Source organism: Cavia porcellus, unplaced genomic scaffold, assembly GCF_034190915.1.
Source record: "Cavia porcellus strain 051 isolate PalLab524CR breed Dunkin Hartley unplaced genomic scaffold, mCavPor4.1 scaffold_6, whole genome shotgun sequence".
In the NCBI taxonomy this organism is placed as follows: domain Eukaryota; kingdom Metazoa; phylum Chordata; class Mammalia; order Rodentia; family Caviidae; genus Cavia; species Cavia porcellus.
Genome location: NW_026947489.1, coordinates 96,643,643 through 96,670,104, shown reverse-complemented (window position 1 = coordinate 96,670,104; position 26,462 = coordinate 96,643,643). Strand labels below are relative to the sequence as shown.

The following is a 26,462-nucleotide window of genomic DNA, read 5'->3' as shown; positions in this document are numbered from 1 at the left end:
TTTTAGTGTTGACTTTTTATACAACTATGTTACTGAATGTATTTATTATACTTAGGTGTCTTTCAACAGAGTTTTGGGGATCTTCTATGTAGATTACCATGTCACTGGCAAATAATGATAATTTAACTTCTTTTTTTCCTATTCTCACTCCTTTTATTTCTCTCTCTTGTCTAACTGCTCTGGCTAGGATTTCCAGCACTACATTGAATAGGAGTGGTGATAATGGACATCCTTGTCTTATTACTGATTTTGGGGTAAAGGCTTTCAGTTTTTGGCCATTTAATATGATGCTGGCTGTTAGCTTGTCAAAGATGGCTTTTATCATATTGAGGTAAAGACCATCTGTTCCAAATTTCTGTAAGGTTCTTATTATGAATAAGTGTTGGACCTTATCAAAGCTTTTTCTGCATCTACAGAAATGATCATGTGATTCTTACTTTTGGCTCTGTTGATGTGGTAGATTACATTTATTGAACTGCATATGGTGAACCATCACTGCATTCGTGGGATGAATCCCACTTGGTCATGGTGAATAATCTTCTTGATGATTTGCTGCATTCTGTTTGCCAGTATTTTATTGAGAATTGGTGCACCTATGTTCAGTATTTTTATTGAGAATTTGTGCACCAATGTTCATTAGATAAACTGGCCTGTAGTTCTCTTTTTGGTTGGGTCTTTCTCAGGTTTGGGTATTAGAGTAATATTTGCTTCCAGGAATTTGCTTCCCTCTCATTTTCACTGAAGAGTTTGAGGAGTGTTAGCATTAAGTCTTCTTTGAATTTCTTGTAGAATTCTGCAGTGAGTCCGTCTGGACCTGGGCTTTGCTTTGTTAGTAAGGATTTAATTACCTTGTCAATTTTGTTAATTGAAATTGGGTTATTCAGCAGATTTACATCGTCTTGTCCCAGCTTTGGTAATTCATGTTTCTAGGAACCTTTCAATTTCTTCTGTGTTATCAAGACTATAAGAGTAGAGGTTTTCGAAATAAGTATGAACGATCTGTATTTCCACAGGGTCTGTAGTGATTTGACCCTTTTCATTCCTCACTGCATGAATTTGAGTTTTTTTCCTTTTTAAAATAATATTGGCTAGGGGCTTATCAATTTTATTTATTCTTTCAAAGAACCAATTCTTTGATTCATTCTTTGTAATGTTTCCTTCGTCTCTATTACATTGATTTCTGCTCTAATCTTTGTATTTTCCTCCCTTCTTCTGGCTTTGGGCTTCACTTGTTCTTCTTCCTCTAGATGTCTGAGATACAGCATCAGGTTGTTTATTTGTCTTTATTCTGGTTTCCTGATGTGGGAATTCACAAGAAATTTTCTTCTGAGGACTGCTTTCATTGCGTCCCATAGGTTCCAGTAAGTTGTATTTGTATTGCTTTTGCTTGTAGGTATTGTTTAATTTCTTCTTTAATTTCCTCTGTGACTCACTGATTGCTCCGGCATGTATTATTCAATTTCCATGTGTTTGTGGGGGTTTTGCAGTTTCTTTTTTCATTAATTTCTAGTTTCATGGTTCTATGAAACTAATAACATGCATGGGATAACTTCAATTCTTTTGCATTTACTTAAGCATGTTCTGTGGGCTAGAATATGGTCTATTTTAGAGAATGTCAATATGCTGCTGAGAAGAATGTATATTGTGATACTGTTTGGTGGAATATTCTGTATATGTCCACTAAGTCCATTTTTTCCCAAGTGTGATTTAGTTCTGTTATTTCTTTGCTGATTTTCTGTCTAGTTGATCTGTCCCTTTGTGACAATGGCATGCTCAATTCTCCTGTTATAATTGTGTCATTGCTTATTTGATTTTTCATTTCTGTTAATATTTGTTTTGTATAGCCGGGTGATCCTGAATTTGGTGCATATGTATTTAAGATTGTTATCTCTTCCTCTTGGAGTTTTCCCCTAACTAGTATGTAATGACCTTCTTTATCTTTTGAACATTCATAGTTCGAAATCCACATTGTATGCAAGCAGAATAACTACCCCTGCTTTTTTGTGGGTTCCTGTTGCATGATGTACTGTTTTCCATCCTTTGACTTTCAGTCTATGAATTTCCTTTTGGGTTAGATGATTTTCTTGTATACAGCACATGGTTGGATGTTGTTTCTTGATCCATTCGGCCAGTCTATTTCTTTTAATTGGTGAACTGAGGCCATTTACATTAATGGTTATAACTGATATATATTCATTCATTTTTGACATGTTATCTTTCTGCTGTTGATTCTTTACCTTTCCAATCTGTTTACTTGTTTGTCTTACTTAGTGGTTTTTTTTCCTATGCCCATCTAGAATGTCTTTCAGTATTCTTTGCAGGTTAGTGTTCATGGAGTTCTTAAGCTGTTCTGTGTCATGGAAGTATCTTATATCTCCATTAATTTTGAAGGACAGTTTTGTAGGGTACATCAATCTTTGTTGGAAGTCATTTATTGTGTTAAGAAGTCTGCTGTGATTCTGATAGGCTTTCCTTTATAGGTGATCTGTCTCTTCTAACAGTTTTTAATAGTCTGTTTCTATGTTGGATTTCTGGGTTGCTGATTATTATACGTCTGGGTGTAGTTTTATTTTGGTTATGGCTATTTGGATTTCTCATGTTTGGTAAATTTTCAGCTATTGCTTCTATAAATAGCCTCTTGATATCATTTGTGTTGTCACCTTCTTTTTCATTTATACCTATCAACCTTATATTGTTCTTCTTTGCATCATCCTGTAGCTGTTGAATTGTTATTCCTTATTCCTTATTTTTAAAAGATCTTTCCTTTCCTGTTCATTAGCTGCAATCTTGTTTCGAGATCTGAAAGTCTATCTTCACTTTTACTGAGGCAGTTTTGCCAACTTTTGATGGAATTTTTTATTTCCTGTATATCTCTTTGAATCTGCCTTTTCTGTTTGTTTCTTATATTGTTCATTCAAGGTTTCCATCTTTTTGCATTGTTCGTCTAATTTTTTGACTATGCCTTCTTTAGATGTATTCAGCATTTTTATCATTGCATTTATCACCTTTTCTTTTACCTGGGAGATTATTTCTGGTCTGAGTTCTTTCGTAGGTTCCCAGAGTTGTTTCTTTACTTTAGTTGCTATCATTTAAGTTATTTCAGGTATATGGCTTACATTTACTTCTATGTCCATGTCTCGTAGGCTTGCTTGGGTTGGGCTGGCAGTTGGAGGTTGCATTTTGCTTTTTCACTCTGTCATTTTCCTATATTTCCAGGTTCAGGGCGATGTTCCAAGGCCTCCCTGTGCACTGAAATCACCTCATGCACTTTCAACTTGTGCAGCAGGATACAGGCAGCTGTCCGTAGTCTGGAGGGTCCCTGGGCATGGCCCAGTTAGGGCCACAGGGGCCTCCAGTGATTTAAGAGGTGGGGCAGGGTCTTACCAGCTCAGAGCGATGTCCCAAATCTTCCCTGTGCACTGGAAATGACTTCATGGAGGAGACTGAATACAGGCTGCTGTCCATGCCCAGGGGTCACTGGGCATGGCCTAGTCCCGCAGGGACTTTCATGTGTGGTCTCTGGTGATTTGGGAGGTGGAACGGGGTCTTTCCAGTCAGAGTGATGCTCCAAAGCTTTCCTGTGCACTGGAAATCATCTCCCTCCTGAGTCTGAATACAGACAGCTATCTGTGCCAGGGGTCACTGGGTGTGGCTCAGTTAGGCCTGCAGAGATTAGGATTATGAGCACAGTTTTTCTTCTACTGTACTCTCTAAATTTTACATACTATTCTTAGAATCAGGGGAAAAATCTATTTAAAAATTTAAAAAACACAGTGTAGTTCCCATCTTAGAGAAAAAGGAATACCTGGCAATAAAATCTGCTTGTACTTGGATACAGTGTATGTATAGAGGAGGAGTTGTTTGAGGGAAATATATCTAAATTACCTAGGTACAAGTTGGATCACAGTGTTTAATATTATAAGATTTTTTCCCTTAGATTCTCTATTTACTCTTTAACTGTAGTGAGATTACTACTAGTGGTATTGTGCTGTAGTCTAGCATTGCAAGGAAAACAATTTAATATAGGATATATAACTTACAGACTTATTTTATAAGTCATCCAAAGAGTCAAACACAAAAAGTACAGGAAATCTGTCCACACAATGAATTCCCCCAAAGAATCCATGAGTCCAGCTGAAGACCTAGAGCCATGACAATGTCTTATGCAAGTCTGTTTCACAGATCCATCCTGAAAGGCCCAAAGGTAATCCATAGAAGCCAGAAAGTCTGTGCTAGTCAGATAAAGGATCTGTGCCAATAGGCTGAGGGATCTGCACTGGAGCCAGGAAGACACATTCAAAGTAAGGACCAGTGCTCCCCTGAAAAGTTCCACAGCTATCCTCAGTGACACTGAGGTCCCAATGACAATGAGAACAGCCAAGTTCATACCAGAAAAGAAGCTCAACAAGCTCCTTGAGGAATACCAATGGCAAGTGAAGAACCAACACCACCACCTCTTCCTCTCCAGGTCTTTTCAGGTTGGCAACAATCCCCAGGTGGGCCATCCACACTCAGCACCACGCTGTTTCAGTTCAACTGGTATTACAAGTTGATCACCAGTTGTCAATCCACCACATGGTGTACGTGATCAGAACAGATGTTAAAAACTACCATATATTGAGGATTTATGTGTACAGATATCATAGCAAGACACTTCATAAACACGAGCACACTTTAATCAACATAATTCTCTTTTCAGATATGTCTGGTTTTGTTCCTTTTAGAGATAAGTCACCTCCATAGCTAGTTAGGGAGGCAGCAACAGAAATGAAACCCATCTTTGCCTGATCTCCAAGCTGGTGTTTACTGCCGCAAGTCACTTCTGTTTCTTTGTTGTTTAGTTGGTTGGTTGGTATTTTTAAGTAATTATTTCATTTCATAAAATGCAGAGAGAGAAAGAACCTGCTTCTACTTGTTAGAGTTCACCTGGGATTGCAGACTGCAGAGATAATCAGCCTTGAGGACCAAGGGCTTCCAGAATCAAGCCACTGAGAAGTGCCAGTATCACATAGCAAATGCTGCTTGAGTTAATAAGTGAGACAGTGATGAATTGATTTTGTTAAGCCAATGCAGAACTCAAAGCTCAAAGCTCCCCACTGCTTTCTGTTTTCTGTATACTGGCATAACAGTTCAGGAGGCCACAAAAACTCAGTGCTACACTCCTTCAACAAGGCTGTATCAATAACTACTTCCTTCATATTGCTTCTGTCAGCATCTACATGCTTTCTAGAAGACTCCTAACAATGGCAATGTGTCCAGGAGAAAGAGATTCAGAGCCAAGAAGCCAGGTGAATCATAGGTCCTCTGCTTCCTGGCTCTGAAAGCATTAGCAAAGGATTTAATCTAGGGCATCAGTGTTCTTGGATGTAAAAAGTATACAACAGTGTTTGTCTTGTCCGCATTACAGAGCTGCTATAGGATGAACAAAACATTCCAACTCTCTTCCAGCCATACATCCCACCTTCCTTGCACAATTATCTGATCACATCATGCTCTTATATATGTTCCTTCACAGTTTCCCAGCATTGGTAGGTAAAGTCTAAACTACACAGCATGAATTAGAAGGCCCTCAACAATTTACTTCTGTTTACCTCTTTAGACTCTTCCTTCTTGTGCTATTCATGAACTCTCAACTCCAAATAATATATACCATTTTTTTCCATTCATAGCACATTATACTTTCTCTAAAACATTATGGAATTCCAGGATAAAAGTACCCTATTCTCCTTGACTAGAAATCCCTTTCTCCCACTATCTACCCACTTCATGATTGCTCAAAACATCCACCTCATGGTAAAGCCTTCCCTGACTTCTGGAGGTACAGCAGCTGCTTCATCCTAGCTACTCTGATAGCACGGTGTCATGCCTCTTACCACACATGTGAGGTCTATCCGCAGACTGCACATGAGTAGCCAGCAGACTGCCTGCCCAATAGTGGCTCTGCTGCCCAGCCCAAGTGCAAGGCACGGGGGTCTGGAGTGGTAGTGTACAAAGATGGGAACTCCGGGAAGGCATATAATCCTAACCCAAGTGTGAGCGGCACTCCAGTCCGACTGCAGACAGGCCCTGAGAAACATAGTGGAGGCAGAAGGAAAAACACTGCAAGAATAGACAGGGACGGTGCTAGGACCACAGCAGGGTTGTTCCAGGAATTCTTGTGCACCAAAGCACCTTAAACCACAACAGAAATAAATTCTAGAGAACAGCCCACAATGGAGAAAGTAGGTTTGAGCTTGCTGGCTGGTCCTTCAGCAGAGGGTAACACTTCTGCAAAGGGTGGCAGGTGGCATGGCAAGGTATCTGTGAAAAGCTGTCCTGTCTCAGTGCTGCCCAAATATTAGGATGATCAGTTCAGAGGCCTCCACTCAAGGAGTCAGAGCTACAGAAAGTTTCCAAGCCTACGACTGCCAGTAGAACAGCAGGGTCTTCCACCTACTCTCTCTGCTGGGCCTGACTCCATTAGTTCTGAGGAAAGTCACGACTCCCGAGGGCTGGATCGTCACACAAGTGGACTAGAGCAAAAATTGACAGTAAACACCCAGTAAATATAGCCCAAACACATTAACAGGTTAAACAAATCACTGAATGAAGGAGCAAAAAATAGATGAACGTGAAAATAATTGCCAACTGTTGCTCTAAGTATTTCAGCAGTACAGCTGTACCAATTCTAAAAACAGCTGCCTGGGCCTTGCTGAGCACTTATAGCGAGACACCTGCTAACTGCTTTGCCAGTGTTATCTTATTTAATCTTACACAAAACCTGAGAAGACACAGTCTTTAGTTGCAACCATTTAACAAATGAGGCAACTGAAGTTCACACAGGTAATGTGACTTGCCTGTGTCTTGTGATGGGGAGGTGCAGGATTCTACAACCCTTCAAATTCAAGCCTTCTATTCCCTCAATGGTTTTAATCTTTTTCTCAGGCAGCAAGGAAATAAACCACCCACTCAGTTTCTTACACCTGGCAACCAGTGCTAATTAAAAGGGCCAGTAAATCAAGACAGCTGTGGGCTCACAGCCACAAACATTGCCTGTGGCCAGCAGTTTGCCTAAGGATGGTCAGTAAGTTCTTCCTGGGTTACTTCCTAGGGTTGTAACTGTAAAATACTAACAAAATTTTGTCCTCTGGCCCCACCATGGGGCCTGTTACCTCTTGGGAGTACTACACTAGACTGTCCAATTCTGAAGGGGGAAATCCGAACTTGGACAACAGAGATAAGTGGAAAACACCAGGGCGCAACCCCGCCTCAAGACATGTCAGAACCAAGGAAGCCCAGCCTGTAACTGCCCTCATCTCCGACAGGCATGCTGATTGGCTCCTTCCTGCCCAATGGACATGGAAGCCTACAGATGCCATGGCAACCGGCCCGCACAGGCAGGCACCCTACAGCAGGGAGGGGAGGGAGGAGAGTCCTCAGCTAATGCAGGAAAAGCACACTGGAGGCTGTGCCTGAATGGCAGCCCGGAGAAACAGAAAAAAGGAAAGAGTGCCAGATGCTGCCTTTGCTAGCGCTCCACCCCAACCCAGCTACCATCCATGCAGAGAGTTCTAGGGGTGACCACCAGATGATCTCCAAACTGGTGGGACAGCAGGACTGGAAGCCTGCACACGTTTTACAAGCAAACTGCAATTCGGTGAGCCAATCCCGTGGCTCGGAAATGGTTTCAAATGGAGGAGACCATGGTGACACCAGAGGATCACAACTGCTTGCTTCTGGAAGCACCTAGTCTTAACTCCCTCTGCTACTGTGCAAATGACGATGACAAAGGACTTTCCAGAGAGGAGAAAACACTTGTGTTGCTGAGACAGTGGGTTTATGTAGTGAGAGATCAAGCATGGTAACAAGTGAAGAGACTGATACCATGGAAACTTTAACATTAGATTATTTTCACATTAGATTATGACAGTGTGGTGAGAAGAAAGCTTGCAGTCATTTAGATGGCTCTTAAAAGAATCAAGGCTATAATGAAAAGGACTGAACAAAGCTCAAGACAGATTTGAGATTCACTGAGAAGGCAGAATTAGACTAAATGTAAGGATAGGAGGGAGATAATCAGAGAGCTGTCACTTAACAATTTGAGGCTTAAAGACTGGAGCACTGGGATGCTAGTTTGTCAGAAGAAGAGGGGGTTGCAAGGAGGGGGCTGCCAGTCATGTTGCACGACTGTAATTCCAACACTCAAAAGGCTGAGGCAGGAGGATTGTCATGAGTTCAAGGCCAGCTTGGGATACATAGTGAGTTCAAAGCCAGCGTGGACTGCATAGTGAGACCTACAAAAACAACAAGAAAATAAAAAAAAAGAAAAGAAAACAGAAGCAGAGAGGACAGAGTGCATAATGGGTAGGCTCACAAGCTTTGGACCAGGGCATACCTGAGCTTACAGGACAGTGTGCTCTGGAACCAGTGATTTAATGATTCTGAGCATGGCTGCCGATCTGTTTGTTAAGTATAGAGACAGAGGCCCACTTCTCAGAGTAGCTGTGAGGATGCCAGGCCATAGCAGCAAAGCAAAATTCTATAATATAACATGCTTGGCATCCATGTACTTCCAAACTTTAGCTATCTTCCTCTCCACAACCACTCTGTTGAGGAGGTAGTAGAACCTTGCCAAGCCTCAGTTTTGTTAGCCATATAATGTACTTTAAAAGGGACAAGGGTTGCCTTATGGAGAAAATAGGTTCTGCCACCCTGGACTTCCAGCACAGCAGAGGCTCCTGGATTATGGAAGTCTCAATTTGGGGGCCTCCTTTGCTATCCTGCTTCCTGTGGCCATTGCAAATTTGATTATGGGAGGACACTTTCTCCAAAATGAGTTAATGGACATCTCCACAGTTAATGGCCACATCTTATGAAGTGGCTTTGTGTACCTCTGCCTGAAATGGGCCCTCAAGAGTCTTTTAACTGGCAGCCGGAGCTGTAAGTAGAATAGACACAAGGAAGGTTAATATAAGTAGAAACAGCAAGCAGAGGAGTCAGAAGTGGCAGAAAGAACAAAGTAGAAAGACCAAATCAATAGAATGTGAGAATTCTAATGGAAGAAGCAACAGAGCCTATAGCTCAAGATGTGAGGCATATTTGATCTGCCTTGTGTTCTAAGTGACTTTTAGATGTTCTCCTATCAGATATTTGCTTCACCTGTTTTTATTACATATGCCAAAGACTAACAAAATTCTATAGTATTAAAGTACTGGTCTCTGACAGTATCTCTGGTCACTACAATAAGAGAACCTAATAATACAACTAGATTTCAGTGAAAGCATGCCATGATACTTTTGGGGAAAGGATGGAAACATGAGCTGGACAACCAATTTCAAAGAGAGGCAATTAACAGATTTAGATCAGGCAAACACCCTACAGTGTGCTTATCAAAAATGTAGCCACTGTCGTAAATGCTGGAAGGACTACAAATTTAACAACTGCTTTGAAAAACTATATAGACAGTGTCTACTAAACTAAATATATAAATATTTATTTTGAATACTTGTCTCCTAATATTGATATATTTATATATACATATATATTTATATATATACATAAATCTTTAAAGTCTTATTAAAGGTATGATCAAGAATGTTCATACACCTACATACAGATAGAGAGAAAAGATAGAAAAGAAAAACATCCAAATAGTAATCATCAGTATAAGAGAGAAAATGTACTTAATTTAGAAAACATCATAGTGAGTTGGGGGTGTAGTTCAGTATTAGAGCATTGCCTACCATGCGTTGGTCCTGGGTTCAAACTCGTATGTGTATTTTTATAAGTAGAAAAAAGAAATCACTGATATTTGCAACATGAATAAATCTTCAAGAATAACATTAACAAAATGACCCAGACAAAAGTACTATATGACTCTACGTGGAACTCAAAAGCAGGCAAAACTCATTTCAAATAAAAATATAACTGTTCTGAGGAGGCAAAACCGAACCAATTCTAGTAACTTCTGAACACAGTACTTTCACTAAATAGCTTATGTTTAAAAACATAAAGAAGGAGTACATTTTTCTCAAGATTGCTTGAATCTTTTCTGGGATTGCATTCTTAATCTCAAATAATATGTTCTTTGTTGCTGAAAAAGTTAAAACCCAAAAAGAACTACAAAAAAATCTTTAATTTCTTAGTAGGGTTTTTTCTTTCAGACTATACACATGCCAATTCTGAAAGTATTTTGCATATATTGTACAGCTATGCAAATGAGGAAAAAATTAATGTTGTCAGGAGCTAGAACTTTCACTATGGATGAGAGAAAAACAAATACTGAATGAGGAACACCAAAGAGGAATCCTGTAGAAACTGGATTAAAATTAAAGGTATCAGTATGAATTTACAGTCTGTGTCTGTCTCTCTTTGTCTCACACAATTAAACTGTCTAGAAGCAATGACACTCCAACAGTTCACTTAGTGTACAAATCTCGGCTTTGAAATACTATTCAACTAAGAGCAATCATAGATTACTGGAGAAATGGTTCCAGGGTTGGAACAAGGAAAGAAAAACCGAAGCCTGAAACAACTATATATGCCAGGCAGTAGGGAAGTGATAAAAGAATAATAGGACAAAAAACAAGATCCACCTTCAGGGGGTCCCACCAAGTAAATCAAGGGAGAATCTGAGCATCAAAGTTAGTAACACTAGCTACCTGGGAGGCTGAGGCAAGAAGATGGCAAGGCTGAGGTCAGCCTATGCAACTTAATCTCAAAAAGACCTGGGGCTGGGAGTATATTCATTGGTAGACTGTGTGCCTAGCATGTGTGAAGTCCTGGGTTCACTCCCTGGTTCCACACATACAAAAGAACAACAACAGTCGGTTTATAGCCCACTCAACAAAATCCATGAATATCCAGTGTATATTAAACATGGGAGCAGGAAAGGTTCTTCTTTATAGTAGGACATCAAAGATACTAAATGGAAAAGTAATGATTGGCTTAGCAAACAGTTTTGCAACTATTGCAATAATAATCATTTCAAGTAAGACTTATTACTGCATCTTAAAACTACTGAGCAAATCTGAAGAGGAACAAGACATTCATGTAATCTCAAAGTATCTTCACAGATTTCTTTTTCTTTCCTTTTTTCTTATTTCAGTACTGGGGATTAAATCCACAGAGAGCTGAGTTACACTCTCTCTCCCCTTTTTTGGGGGAACAGAGTCTTGCTAAGTTGCACAGGCTGTTTTTCAACTTGAGATCTTCCTGCCTTAGCCTCCCAAGGACCAGAGACTACAGGTATATGCCACTATGCCCAGATTACTTCTTAATTATAAAGAAATAAATGCTAATTTTACAGGACAGAAAGGCAATAGATACCACCTCACACAAGAGATCTACGTTCGTATCACTAATAATGAGAGAAACTGACATCAGGTACATCATTTAGTTTTACTGTTGAAAGGGCATATGAGAAATCTAATCATGAGCAAAATCAGATAAAATCGAGGAACATAATAAAAAAAACAACTGCCCTATAAAGACAAACTATTTCAGATTAAAGAAGGCAAAGGAACATGACAATTAAATGCAATACGTGACCCTGTACTGGACCCTGGATCAAAGCTGCCAGAAAACATATCATCAAGACAACTGCAGAAATATGAAGACGCTCCACAGTGGGTTGTGGGGAGAAAGACAGAGGGAGAGGGAGAAGGGGAGGGAGAAAAAGAACATATGGAGATGCATACAAATGTAGCAAAACAGTCTATGTCTAGGAAAGGGATTTGGAGAGTTCTGTACATTATTCTTGCAACTCTTCCATAATTTTGGAATTATTCCAAAATAAAAGATTAAAAAATTAAATAAGCAAAATTAATCTATGGTGAGCATTTACAAGTGGTCATCTTTGGGTAAGAATATTTAGAAGGCTTACTAGAGGTGCCCATTTTGGGTGATTACATGTGTGTACACATTAAGTTAGAAACTTAAGATTTGTCCATTTTACTGTAAGGGAGCTGCATTTCAACCAGAAGAAAAAAAAATTCTTTACAAGGTAGCCTGCCTGCTTGTCTTCATTCTTTCCTTCCTTCCTTCCTCCTTTCCCTTCCCTTTTCCTTGCTTCCTTCCTTCCTTACTAATTCAGTCCAAAAGCCAACACGGAGAGGGTGTCGAAGCATCAGAGCCCACGTGAGGATGGTGGCTAGGCAGGGGCAGCAGAGGCCCAGCGGGAGCTCGGAGCATCGCTGGGCAGCTACGGCCTAGCAGGCAGTCTGCACGTGCAAGGAAGAGCACCCAGCAGGACTACGGCAGAGAAGACTGGTTTCTCACAAGGAATCAGGCAAATATACCAGTATTCTGAGGATAATAGGATTAAGTTTTTCACTGTCAAGTGTATTATAATAGAGGGGGCTGTAGGAAAACATGCAATATTGGTTATAATTAAAGATATTGGTGTTAACTCATGATTTTCAAGCTAGGTAGGTAACAGATATAAATAAATAAATATATATATAAACTATAAGTGTACATATATATCATAAATGTGCACATATATACCATTATACATGTGTTCCAGCTTTGTCCACTGAGAGGAAATGGGAGCACTAACCCCCAATGCAATAAACACCCAGAGTTGAGATTTAATGGGCCATCCACCACTGAAAAGTTCCAGGGCTTCTCAGAGAGATGACCGATCAGGCAAGGAGGAGAGGTGATGAACATGAAGCCTCCAGTGTCACAGAGTAAAGTACTCAAAGAATGATGAGGGCATGTCAAAGGACCCACAAGCCACTGTGGAGGGGTCCCTACTGGCTAAATATGAGGACAGTTTGAGCACTAAACTAACAATATTAACGTCCTGGTAGGCTACAGGGTTGGGCCCTTCTCTTCCTGTGTGAATCTGTGATTAAGAAGGAGGCATCTAGTGGAAACTTCAAGGGATCTGGTTCTCAGTTTGAGCTATTTAAACTTCTGGTCAAGCCAGGTAAAAACAAGGTTTAGCTCTTAAGTGCATAGCACTCACAAATACTGGAAGAAGCAGCCAGTGCACTAAACGTGATGCTCTGGATTCAAACAAATGAACAAAAAGAAGCTAACAGGTGACACTCTACAATGTAAACTCCTACATTCGGGTTCAAAAAATAACTTGCAGAGATGCAGGATTGGCTAGAAATGATTAATTAATTATTTCTTGGGAAGGGGGGGAGATAGAGAGAGAGAGAGAGAGAGAGAGAGAGAGAGAGAGAGAGAAGACCTATGCTTGCAATTTAAGTCAGCAATGTGACATAGCCCACAAAAACAACCAGCACTCTCTCTGCTCCGTCACACCACATTTTGAGTACTGTGGTCAGTTCTGGACTCCCTCTGACATTTTATGATTCTAATTTTAAGGGATAACCAGATTGAAGTAACCAGAAGTGTAAGCTACAAGGGATGACCAAAATATATGGTGAATGTTTAAATTTTAAAATTTTATTAAATCCCACATTCTTATTAGTCTCACTTAAAATACCTCCCACCCCCTCCCCCACATACTTGCCACACACTCATCCCATCATTTTTGTCACTTTCAGAAGCAGTTCTGGAAGTCCTCATCCATGAGTGTCTTTACGAGGTATAATAAAAATACAGTGAACACTGCTGCTGAGTGACATTCACCAGAAAGGCAGGTTCCTAAGAATATCATCATGTATCCTCATCTACTTTATTCACAGGGTCTGACACCGCATGACTTCTGCACCTTCACAAGTAGTCAAAATGACCATGAAAAGTAAATGTTTTAAATTGATTCAAGCTTTCAGGTAGCCACAACAATGAAACTAATAACACCAACGAAGACTTGAACTGTTTTAAAAATGGCAAGAAACATGGAATAAGTATGTTTGGATTCCTAATCTAAAAATCCAAAATAATATGAGATCTTGGAGTTTAGGATTGTGGACTTTTACACTAAAGATAGTCAACCAGGAGAATCTATGCAAATACCCAAAATATAATAACAAAAAACCCAAAACACTTTTGGCCCCAAGCATTTTAGACAAGGGATATTCAACCCGTAACTGCTATTGTCTGAAAGCACTGAGTTGTGAGTTATGTATTATACAGCATTACTGTGGTAGCAGGTGACTAACCAAACACCAACTAAAATTCGTCTAACACTAAACCATTTCCAGAGTGTCAAGCCCTCCAGTCACAGCCAACAGGAATATATGTGCAGCTGAACAAGTTGGGTTTATTACTTGTTTCTATGAAGGAGGAGGCACACTCCAGGGAACCATGTGGCCACTCAGTAAGAAGGTACAGTCGCCTCCCCCTAGCCCTAAGGGACTGGTTCCAGGACCCTGCTCAGACACCAAGAGCTGTGGATGCTCACGTGTAGCATTTGCATCTCACCTACCTACATCCTCCCATCTACTTTAAATCATCTCTAGATGACTTGTAATACCTAATCCAATGTAAATGTTATGTAAATAGTTGTACTGTATTGTTCGGGGGGGGGGAAATGCCAAAGGAAAATATCTTTACATGTTTTAGTACAAATGCAAATTTTTCCCCAAATATTTTCAATCCATGGTGGGTTGAATTCACAGATGAAATTACAATGCAGACATGGCTAAGCGTATTGTGTATCAAGCACAAGACACTGAGTGTGATCCCATGTCACCAAACAAATTAAAAATACAGAGAACCAGTGGATGCAGAGAGCCGACTACACTAGAAAGGCCTAGGCCTAAGGACACTTGTATTTCCATTGTGTGGCACTAGGAGGAGTCTGTAAAGTGGAGGTGTCCTGTAAACTAGGTTCTGTCAGAAAGTGGAGACCATTTTGGTGTTATAATTTGGGTCTTGAATGTTTTCTAAAGGCTCGTGTGCAGAAGGATTGGTCCTCACCTATGGTACCATTGGGAGGGAGCGGAGTCTCTGAGGCATGGCCTAGTGCAGAGAGGTTAGGTCAGTGGAAGACCCTGGAAACAGATAGTGGGACCTGGCCTGCGCCCACCTCCATTCATTCTCTCTCTCTCTCTCTCTCTCTCTCTCTCTCTCTCTCTTCCTGTCTGCCTACCTATCGATCTACCCAACTCTCTTCTCTCCTCTTCTTTCTCCTTTCTTCCCTCTCACGCTCTTGCCCCCTCCTGGGCCTTCTCCATAATGCTGTTTTGTGCCACCATAGATCCAACACAACAGGAAAAATAACCAAGAACCGAAACTTCTGACAGTGTGAGCCAAAATAAACCTTTTCTCCTTATAAGCTACCTCAGGTATTTTGTCACAATTGCAGAAAGCTGACTCACACAGCCCATGTTGCTGTTAACCTCACCCATAAGACTGAAATGAAGTTACAGCTGTAACTGGTAATGCCACAGTTGTCACTCATTAGTCACTCATAAAGTAGGAGAGAAGCATGTTTGGTATTTTGTGGCTCGGACAATCTTCATGTTTTGTCTGTGTTCAGACCTGATTCCAGCGTGGTGGTCTTGGTTTGCATCGATCTCCCATGGTCAGAATGGCCAGTCCGATGCTGATGACCCATGAAACAGTTCACATTCAACAGGACAACATCAAGGCCTGGCTCTGAGTGCCAGATTGGCTCACAGCAACACCTGGGTCCAGCAGCTGATCGTGCCAGGCCAGCCTCCAGATGTCAGGGGATACTTTTTTCTTTTTCATCTACATAGTATCTTATGTGATCCACAAAACAGCCCCTGGAATAGGTTTTATGATTTTTGTGTTATAAATAAGAAAATTAGGCCCGTGAACTTTTAACAGCCTGGTGCAAGGTCTAACACTTGTAAGTCATCTGACTCTGAACATGAGGGCTGTGTTTTCTGAGCCTTCGCTTCTTCACTGAAAAATGGGCACAGTAATATTTGCCTGTCAGGATTGCAAAGATTAAATGAAATTAAGTACACTAAAGAACACAACCTCACTCCTAATACTTAGAAGTACTTCAAAACATGGTACTACTTCACTTCCCTTATATCCCCACTCTTTTTATATTACAGGGCCTCTGGAAAACATCTTTATATGCAGTCAATATCAAAGTAATTTTCATTGTTGTGATTTTTAAATATGGCCTCTCTTCAGGAAGAATCTCCTATAATGGGGCTATTTGGTATTTCTGGAGGTTCCACAGCTGGCCAGCTCTGTGCAGGCCACTGCTCTTCAGGGCAGAAAGATCTTCTGCTTATGCTCCCAGACAATGAAGCTAAATGGGCAGAGATGTATGGGTGGACCAGCTTTTAGATCAGAAGCCTGAACACAAAATCTCAAAATATTAAAATTTGTGGGATTAACTGTGGCTCAAACTAATGTTCCCCTAGCAAGAAACATACAGGCATACAGACTAAGGGCAGAACTCAATCTCCTCCTCAATCTCTGCCACCCTGAGGGAGTACACCCAAGAAATGGTGAGTTAGTTCCAGCCTTAGCTCTTGCCTGGAATTCTACAGCAGCTTTCTGGGTTCCCTTATCCCCTCGAGTCTCTCCCTTATTCTGCCAAAATTCTTGCTTAAGTAAAGTGAGTTATTTTGTTCTCCACTACAGGCCTAAATTCCTGTCTGGCATTTAACAACCTTTGTGGTCTGGATCCAATGCAGTTCTCTTGTCTCTCTCCTCATTAGACTCAGCCTCAAATACCTGCATTATAAGATCCCCATACACATATCTGACCATCCTACTATGCCACCTCAACACATCGACTCACGTCATGTTCTCCTTTCAGTGTAACCTTGTATTCTTGGGTAGAAGGGACAGAGAAGTGTTGGGAGCCGCAGCCCCGAGCCCGGTCGCCTCACTTGGCGGACGTGAGGCCTGTAGTAAAGAGTAAAGCCTGAGGTAGATTACCCCTCCCATCGAGCACGTTAGTTTCCTGCTTACCGCGTAAGCAACCCGCTCAACAATATAGTCTGCCTGGCAACTGATGATGTTAGCCAATCAGCTTGCCTTGCTTACTTTAACATGATTGGACACTGTATCCGTATATATACTGGTGCCACCCCTGGGGGGGAAGAAGAAGCCCGGAAGTAGAAGCCCAGAAGGAGCCGCGGGGAGCGGACCAAAGGAGGCTTCGGCTGGGAGCGATCCCAGGGCAGGCTGTACGGAGAAGGAAAATAAAAGAAAAGGTTGTCCACTGCCAGACTTTGTCGTGTGTCCTTCCTGCCGGCCAGGAGCGACATCGACATTTGGAGGCCCGCACGGGGACTGATCACCCCCGAGACGTGACAGCGGACAACGCTCCAGTACAGAGCTGCGAGACAGGTGAGTTGGGGATAAGCCTGGGCTCTGGGTGGCGCGCACCTACAGGGCTTTTAGACTCCCCTCAGGCTCACGCGTAAGTGGCGGATTCCTTGGGCCTCACGCGGTGAGTAACATATTAAAAGATGGGAAACATGCTAGGTAGCAACACTAAGAGCGAGGGTGGTTGTGGAGAAAGCTCTCAAGAGCTTACAAAAGTACGCAGGGTATTTGAGCAGGCCCAGTCGGGGAGCTCCCGAGAGGGGCCCGTCAAGGGGAACAAAGATGCTAAGGAGAAGGACGGGGCTCTAGCCTCGGAGTCGTCTGACTCCGAGGACGAGGGAAAGTTGAATGGCAAGGAGGCCAAAGAGACCAGCTGTCAGGAGCCTAAGTCGCTCGATAAGGAGTCGCAGGGTTCCTTCCCAGCGTTGCGCCGTGAATTGCGCTCCGCTCAACTTGGTCTGCGGAGGAGTAGAGAGCTCCTGAGCGCTCCCCGGCGCGAGAGGGAGGCGAAGCCTTCCGCCCCACCTTGGGGGGTGTTCCCGGAGGCGATCCCTCGCCGCGAGGCGGCCGCCCGGGAGCTCCCTTCCCCTTCGCCAGAACAGGAAGTGATGCACGGGCCCCCATTTTCCGCCCAATCATGGCCGCCGTCTTATGCTCCGCCGCCGGCGGGTCGGTATTTTTACAGGCGGCTTTGGCAGGGGGGACGTTTGTCTCATGAGGTACATCCACCACCTGGGATAGATAGTGGCCCCTACGGGATATTTCCTGTACAAGTAGCTATGGGCCAGGGACGTAATGCATGGGAGCCTTTTGAGATAAAGCAGATTAGAGAACTTAAAAATGCAGTTACAACCTTTGGGCCGACTGCGCCTTACACCATTGCCATGCTGGAGAACCTGTCTTCTGGGCCCCTCACCCCCGCGGACTGGATTCAGCTGGCAAAGGCGTGTCTGCCCTCGGGTAGTTACACAGAGTTCTCTGCCGAGCAGGCTGAGAAAAACGCCGGTCGAGAAAATGGGAGCTGGGGATTTAGCTCAGCGGCATAAGCGCCTGCCTTGTAAGCAGGCAATCGCCAGTTCGATCCCTGGTACCAATAAAAAAAAAAAAAAAAAAAAAAAAAAAAAAAAAAAACGAAAAAGATAAAAATAAAAAATAAAAAAATAAAAAACAAAAAGGGGGAGTAGGCCAAGGCCTGGCCCCAAAGGCACGATTATCCATGGCACTATTCACACACAATTTTTTAAATTTAAATAATGATAATTGCTCCCCAGCCGTGGAGCACTGCAACCCTTCCCCCAACCATAAAGGGTGGGTGAAGTGGAAAGATGTCCTGACAGGACAATGGATGGGCCCGGATCCAGTGGTCAGCTGGAACCGAGGCGCGGTTTGTGTTTTCCCACAGGAATCGGGACGAGAACCACTGTGGGTACCGGAGAGACTGACACGGGCGACAAAGCCCTCGACTGAAGATCAGACCTGCCCTACCGGAGATCCATCACAGACCAACCAACAAGATGAATAGAAATAGCGGTAGCCCGAAATGGACAAGAAGATCCTCAGGCATATGCATGGCTCGCTCGCCTAGCCTACGACCGAGTCTAGGGGTGGTGAGCTTCCCACACTCCTCCTCTAAAAAATTATGACATAGCTGGGTAGGAGAGTCAATGACGGGTAAGAGCGTACTCCCCCGGTGCGACTCAACCTAAGCCAGGCCCTACCCCATCCTGCACGTAAGCCGCTGGACTGTTAGATGCTGCCCAGGTCTAAATTTCTCTCCGAGGGGATTTCTTTACGGAGAGGAAATGAGTGCAAGCTTGTGTGCATCCATGTTCCGTCCAGTTTGTGCCTGGCCCTAGAAAAAGGACGAGGGCCTCAGGGCCTTGGCAGACCATGGGACGGCCGACCAGGGTCTAAGCCAAGGACCTACGGTGGGCCTACGCATAGGGCATAAGCCTCTGCACCCAGTCCAGGAAGGGCTACGATGCGCATATTTATAAAAAAAAATAAATAAATAAAAAAGGGGGAGATGTTGGGAGCCGCAGCCCCGAGCCCGGTCGCCTCACTTGGCGGACGTGAGGCCTGTAGTAAAGAGTAAAGCCTGAGGTAGATTACCCCTCCCATCGAGCACGTTAGTTTCCTGCTTACTGCGTAAGCAACCCGCTCAACAATATAGTCTGCCTGGCAACTGATGATGTTAGCCAATCAGCTTGCCTTGCTTACTTTAACATGATTGGACACTGTATCCGTATATATACTGGTGCCACCCCTGGGGGGGAAGAAGAAGCCCGGAAGTAGAAGCCCAGAAGGAGCCGCGGGGAGCGGACCAAAGGAGGCTTCGGCTGGGAGCGATCCCAGGGCAGGCTGTACGGAGAAGGAAAATAAAAGAAAAGGTTGTCCACTGCCAGACTTTGTCGTGTGTCCTTCCTGCCGGCCAGGAGCGACATCGACAGAGAAGAGTGAGACTGCTAACACTTATTGACTTCTAAGTCCTAGTTAGGTACTTTATGTGGATTAACTCATTATATCTTCATTTTATAGATTAATTGAGAAATAGGATAGTTAAATGTCTTGCCTAAAGGCACATAGCTAGTAAATGACCAGACCTCTTCAGAAGTAATTGCTGCCTCCTCTGGGCCCTGCTACAGAGCCAGCACTCATTCCACTTGTTAGTAAGTGATTCATACATCTGTTCATTCCTACATTATAAAGACTATAACTTTCTTAAGCAGGAGGACTGTATTCCCATGCATCTGTGTCGCTGGTGTCTTGCACAGTGCCCTGCACATAGTAGGCCTTAACCAGATGTTTGCTGAGTTGAAATTATGTCTGTACCTCCCACCACTCTTAGTTCAGAGTTTAACATAGAGATATTCAGGAAATGCTAAATAAAGAATACTGAACTTATTTCTAAATGTCCTCTGGTCTTTCGTCTTAAGGTCTTGTAAATGCTTTGAGCTGTGTAAATAATGGTTGAATTGAAAGACTAGCTGATCTTTCAGATGTTCAGAATCAATTCTGTGGCTAAACAGAAAGTCCAAAGCCATTGTGTGTAATTGACCAATGGGCAACTTGTAACACTCAGCTGAATTGAATCAGCATGGTGCTGGATGTACAGGGCCCACCTGAGGATTGTTGCCAACAGCATAAAAAGAGAACTGGAGAGGAAGACAATGTGTTGTTGATTCTCCTGGAGAAACTTGTCACACTGGCTTTCCTGGTACAAACTCAGCTGTTATCAAAGGAGCCCAGGACCTCGATGTTGCTGAAGATATCTATGGTTCTTTTCAGAGGTATTTTCGTCTTACCTTGAGCATTGCTTTCTGGGTCCAGTACAGACCCCTCAGGCTGCTGGCACAGATCTTTCATCCCACTGACACAGATCTTCAATCTTCCACCACCGAGCTCTGGGCCTTCCCAGTGCATATCTTTGATACAGACTTGCATGAGACATTGTTGTGGCTTTAGGCCTCCAGCGGGATTCATGGAGAACACTACCATGGGTTCTACATCTTCAGCTGGATTCTTTGGATCGCTAGTATGTGGCCAGATCTTTTGCATTTGACTTGTTGGATGAATATTGTAAAATAACCCTATCAACTATGTGTCTTGTATTAAATCTTTTCCCTTCTCACAGACCTGAAGAAAAGCACCCGGGGTGGGGTACATGAAAGGGCCAGTTGGAAAGCAGTACTGTAGAAGATATGCATAGATGAAGGAATCACAGTTCAGAGACATTAACTTGTCCAATATCACAATTAGTATGTGGAACAGCTGAGATTTAGTGCAAGTCCAGGGAATAAGCTTAAATTTATGCTGTATGTTACATAAAAACTGAGAAGCTGGGCATGATGGTGCCTGCCTGTAATACCATCACTCTGGGAGGTTGAAGACTGTAGTTCTAAGCCATGCCAGGCAACTCTATGACTTAATGAGACCCTGTTTCAAAAGAAGGGTAGAGGCCAGGCGTGGAGGCACTCATCTGTAATCCCAGCATTCAGGAGGCTGAGGCAAGAGGATCACTGCAAGTTTCAGGCCAGCCTGGGCTACAAAGTGAATTCAAGCCAACTGAACTGCACAGTAAAAGCCTACCTCCAAAAATTAAAAAAAAAAAAAAAGGTTGGAGCACTAGAGATGTTGCTCAATATAAAGGTTCTGAGATTATTCCCCAGTATTGATAAGAGTAGGGGAGTGCTTTCAGGCTGTAAAGGAGAAGGCTGGGATAGTACAAGTGCCATAAGACGTGACAAAATCATTGACAGAATGAGATGAGAATGAGAGGGATGAACCAATGGATAGAAATTCTTCAAGCATCAAAGTACTGAAGGGTCATTCTAAAAAATAAAGGTCTACAGAAAAACAGAAGCGCTGTCTCCAAGTGAGTCTAATGTAATCATATATACACTTTAAAAGCAAGAAGCTTTCTCTGGCTGAAGGCAGAAGGCTAATTCCAAGACTGGAAGCAAATGTAGCAGCACTGTTGGCTTTGAAGATGGAAGGGCCATGACAAGGACTACAGAGCAGCACCCAACTGCTAAGAACTCTGGGATGACACCCAGAAAGGAAACAGGGACCTCACTCCTGCAATCTCAGGACAGCGAAACCTGCCAGGGGTGTGAATGAGCTCAAAAGCAGATTTTTTCCTACAGGCCTCAGATAGGTTTCAGCCCAGGTGACTCCTTGACTTGAGGCTATGAAAAACTAAACAGGAAATCCAGCTGGTCCCACCCAGACTTCTGACATTCAGTGTAAACTAATAAATGCATGCTGCCTTAAGCCATTAATTTGTGGCAACTTATTATGCAGAAAGAAAAAACTAATACAATGGTGAATAAAGATACTCTTATGGAATACTACTATCAATAAAAAGGGACAACAGACAGCTACACATATTTATGTGACTGAATCTCAGAAACACTGAATCAACGAAAGAATCTAGGCCATAAAAAGCAGACACAGTACAGAAAGACAAATCTGAGTTGTGATGATACAAAGCAGACAGAAAGACAATTATAATTTAAGGTGACAAGAAGGTTAGGGTTGGATTGTATAGGTTGACTATCCCATCCCCTTCCTGTTGACTTTTCTGCCCCAACCCACATCAGCCCAGCACTGGAGGCCAGAGAGGCCCATTCCCAAAACACACCACTGTATATTCATTTCTTTTCCGCTGCTCTAACAAGACCAAGGACTCCATTTACTCCTCATGTGGGCAAACAGTCTATCAACAGCACAGTCTGAAACATATCCCAAAAGGAACAGCCAAATTTTCAAAAATCTATTCTACATAGATTTCTCTCATCAAGTTCCAGATGGGAAAGGTCCAGCATGTGCAATAATTTCATACTATTTTTTAAAGTATTTAAAATAAGTCGCAGGAAGAAATAGTGCCTGAAGAACCTGGGAATCTTGACCTTCCCTGCCTTACTAAACAATACAGAAGTCAAACATTTTTGAATGAAAGATTTGTAGCTCTGATATGAACTGCCTCCTCAGGACAGACAGTGGGCAGGTTTGATGGCAGGAAAGAAAGAGATGGTCAGGAGGCTACTGCAATGGTCTGGTGAGAGTAGGTCTAACTTGTGGTTCCACCACCTACTTGTTGCATGAACTTGGCCAAGTTACTAAAACTTTCTAAGCTTCAACTTCTTCAACTGCATAACAGGAATTATAGCAATAACTTCATAGGACTAGAAGATTGAATTCAATTATCAAAATTTAGTATCTGTCTTAGTTACTTTCTCATTGCTGGGACAAGATATCTACTACCCACAAGTTAAAGGTGGAAAGCTTTGTTTTAGATCACAGTCTATAAAAGTTTCACTCCATAGTTGGGTGGCTCCAAGGCAAGGTGAATGGCAGAAAAGCATCACAGAGGAGAAACAGTTCATGGCAAGTCAAGCAGAAGGCAGCAAGCAGTGAGCCTCCCTTCCCCTTTTATTCCACTCAGGTTACAAACCTATTGGTTGGTACCACCTATACACAGGGTGGGGCTTCCATTATCCACACCCAGAACTGTGCTAAACCAGTCAGTGGACTAATTTAGTTATTACATACCCACATACTGTAGATTCTAGATCTAGCCACCTTTGAAAAGCTCTCCCTCCTCGATGAGTACATGAGGTTTTGGGGGGCAACTAGATAAAAAAGGCATAACAAGCATCTTTCACAGAGTAGGTTCTTCTATGCTGGTTCACTTGCCTCTTTGTCTATTTTCTATTTAATGGCCTGGGGAAACAAAAAGGGAAGTGTGAAATGGTTGAGAAATGGGGAAACACGTTCCCCAGATCTCTGTCTTTCATTTTTAACAAATTATAAGAAAAAACATTGTTCTAAATTTTCAGAAGCCTGCAAACGTATTAGCAATGACAATTTTACTAGAAAATGAAACATTTTTGTGTCTATCAATTAACATAATGATTTCAGATCCCCAAATTCACTTTTGAAAGCATTGTATGGCCGGGAGAACATGGCGGATAGATAGCAGCAGCTATGGAGGCTCTCTGAGATACCCTGCTTAGAATCCAGGAATGGGGAGGTGTGAGGAGTCCTAAGCAAGGGGAGATACATCCTGCCGACCCAGGAACGAACTAAGCTAAGAGAAACCAACTGGAAACGCAATCCCAGTGCTATAACAGGAACAGATAAAATCTCATCACAGAAGCTGGATCCCGCACCATTGGAAGCCATGATTTGAATTTCCTGCTACCGCTGCTGTGTCCAAATCGGCACGGCAGGGAGAGAGATGCGCAAAAACTCTTGAGAGTAGGAATAGGCGAACAAAGTTGAGAACGGGATTGGCAGGGAGCCCTGCATTGACCTGCAGTGAGTGAGCAGAACGGGGACCTTTCCATAGAGTAGGAGGCTTCAGCAAAGGATATACTGGGACCAGGCAGACTTGCTGGAACACGACGCTGCAGTAACCTTAGTTGCATATTCCCCTCTCAAGCGGGATTGGTGGGGAATGCCTGGCCTGGGTGATGCCACTGACTAAGACCCAGTAGGCTAGCGCAAACCAGGTCCCAGCACCTGGAGATGCACTCTAGCAGTAAAGCCTTCCATAGGTTGACCTGGAGGGGCGAGGCCAGTGGAGGCTGCCCAGGTCTGTGTCTCCCTAGTACACTGCAGTGGGCAGGAACACCTAGCCGGCGCAATTCAAACAAACTTTAACAGACAAAGAGAAAAAAAAAACTGGGCCTCCTATATTCGCTTGTATGGAAGGAACAAAAAGTATGGGAAGAGGAAGCAACAAGAAAGGGTCCTCAGGCCCCAATCCTGAGAACACTGATCCAGGAAAGGTGAATGCAAAGGAGAATGAGGAAAGAAAACATGCAATATCAGACACGGCACCAATAGACATAAAGCGATATCTCTGGAGCTCATAGATGAGTTCAAAAGAGAAGTATTTAACTAAATAAAGCAAGATATAAGTAGAATAGTTAGAGAAATGCTAAGCACCGCCCAAGAAAAAACAGATGGTAGAATGGAAGAACAGAAAAAAAGGGGAGAATTGTTTGATGGAGAAAATAGAGAAAACATAGAATACGTGAAGCAGGTTCACAGAGATTACCAGGAAACTAAAAACTCTATTGAAAGCTGGCATAACAGTTTGAAAGAAACTAAGGATACGTTATCTGAACTGGAGGACAGATTTGTAAGGTGGGAGCATGAAATGAAAAACTTCTTAAAAATAACAAGAAAACAAACAGCAATAATACAAAGGCTAGAAGATGATAAGAGGATCTATAACTTAAGAATTAAGAACATAAAAGAAGAAGTAGGGACACAAACAAATGGACTACAAAAGCTGTTCACAGAAATAATCCAAGAGAATTTCCCTAATTTAGCAAAAGGTAAAGATACTCAGATGTATGAGGCATACCGGACCCCAGCCACCTACAACCCAAACAGAGCTACACCCAGGCATATAATAATCAAAATTCCAGAAATACAATATAAGAACAGAATATTAAATGCCGTCAGAGACATGAAACAGATCACTTACAAGGGAACACCCATCAGAATTACAGCAGACTTCTCGGCACAAACCATTAAATCACGAAGAGCATGGGGGGAAATAATCCAAGCTTTGAAAGATAATAACGTCCAGCCAAGATTGATATATCCTGCATAATTGTCCCTAGAAATTGATGGAAAAACAAGGTGCTTCCAGGATAAAGAGGAACTAGGGGAATTTGCAACCACCAATTCAACTCTACAGAGAATACTGCAAGATATTCTAAAAAAGGAAAATACCAAGATTCCAGAAACAGTGGCAGGGAGGCCACAATGAATGGAGCAGAAAGCAAAATGAAGAAGACAAACTGTCAACAAACGACAGAAAAAGATCTCAACAGAAATGAGGCAGAGAAGATTGGATGGTAGGAACAGCTATTTTGGAGAAAATAAGACATTATAATAGCTAGTGCTGATTTAGTATCATCTTGTTTTGAAGTCCCATCAAGCTTTTATTCTTCTGTCTCCATCGGTCTTAACAGGTTGTATCTTATTGGATTTTATTATATGTGATAATATAAACAAAAACTTCTATAGACAAGGAGATTATACAGAAACCATTGTTCATTTTCTGATAGTTGGTTCTAAATACCCTGTAATACTGTCATTCTCTTGAATGGTTTTTCATTGTCTTGATATGTTTGGTGCTACAGTATACAAAGTTATACTCAAAGATTTCAAGGAAAGAGACAGTACGGTAACTACTTTTATGTCAGGATATCTTGTGGTGAAACACTATTTTGCTTAAATGGTTATGCTTTGACCTGCGTTGTTTTGTTATTATGCCCTCTTTTATCTCAAACTCCTTTTTTAATTATTTACTTTTTTATTTTTATCTATTTAATTAAGCAAAAAATAAATAAAAAATAACAGGATACATTATAGTAACCCACTTTGATTTCCTATTAACTTGATTTGAAACCCTGTATTGCCCTCACCATCTTGCTTTGACTGATTTTCCCCTATTCTGCTTTGCCTGACAGTACCAAGTTTGAAAGTATAGGCAACAACTGTGAAGACAATAAGATTCATTATGACGCCGATTCTGGTTGACTATTATCTTCTTTTAAAGTCCTGTAATGTCTCCAATGTTTTGGTTTTATTCTTTGCTGTTTTGCTTAATTTTATAACTGATGATATAGGCAATTCTTTTTAAGATAGCAAGAGGCAGTATGGTAACCATTGTTGATCACCTTGTACTCTATTTTTCACATTATCTATTATGTCCATCCTTTTGATTTGACTGACTCTGTTTTGTTATGTCACATTTGGTTTTACTTTCT

At 42.1% G+C, this 26,462-nt stretch overlaps 1 protein-coding gene and 1 long non-coding RNA gene across 10 annotated transcripts in view; one reads left to right on the top strand and one right to left on the bottom strand.

Moving 5' to 3' along the window:
- Positions 1-26,462, bottom strand: part of Sergef (secretion regulating guanine nucleotide exchange factor) — a 227,812-nt gene that overhangs the window by 89,617 nt on the left and 111,733 nt on the right. The window lies entirely within an intron of this gene.
- Positions 14,087-19,570, top strand: LOC134476574 (uncharacterized). The gene is made up of 2 exons (XR_010048391.1): positions 14,087-17,187; positions 18,569-19,570. It is a non-coding gene; the product is annotated as an uncharacterized LOC134476574 (long non-coding RNA).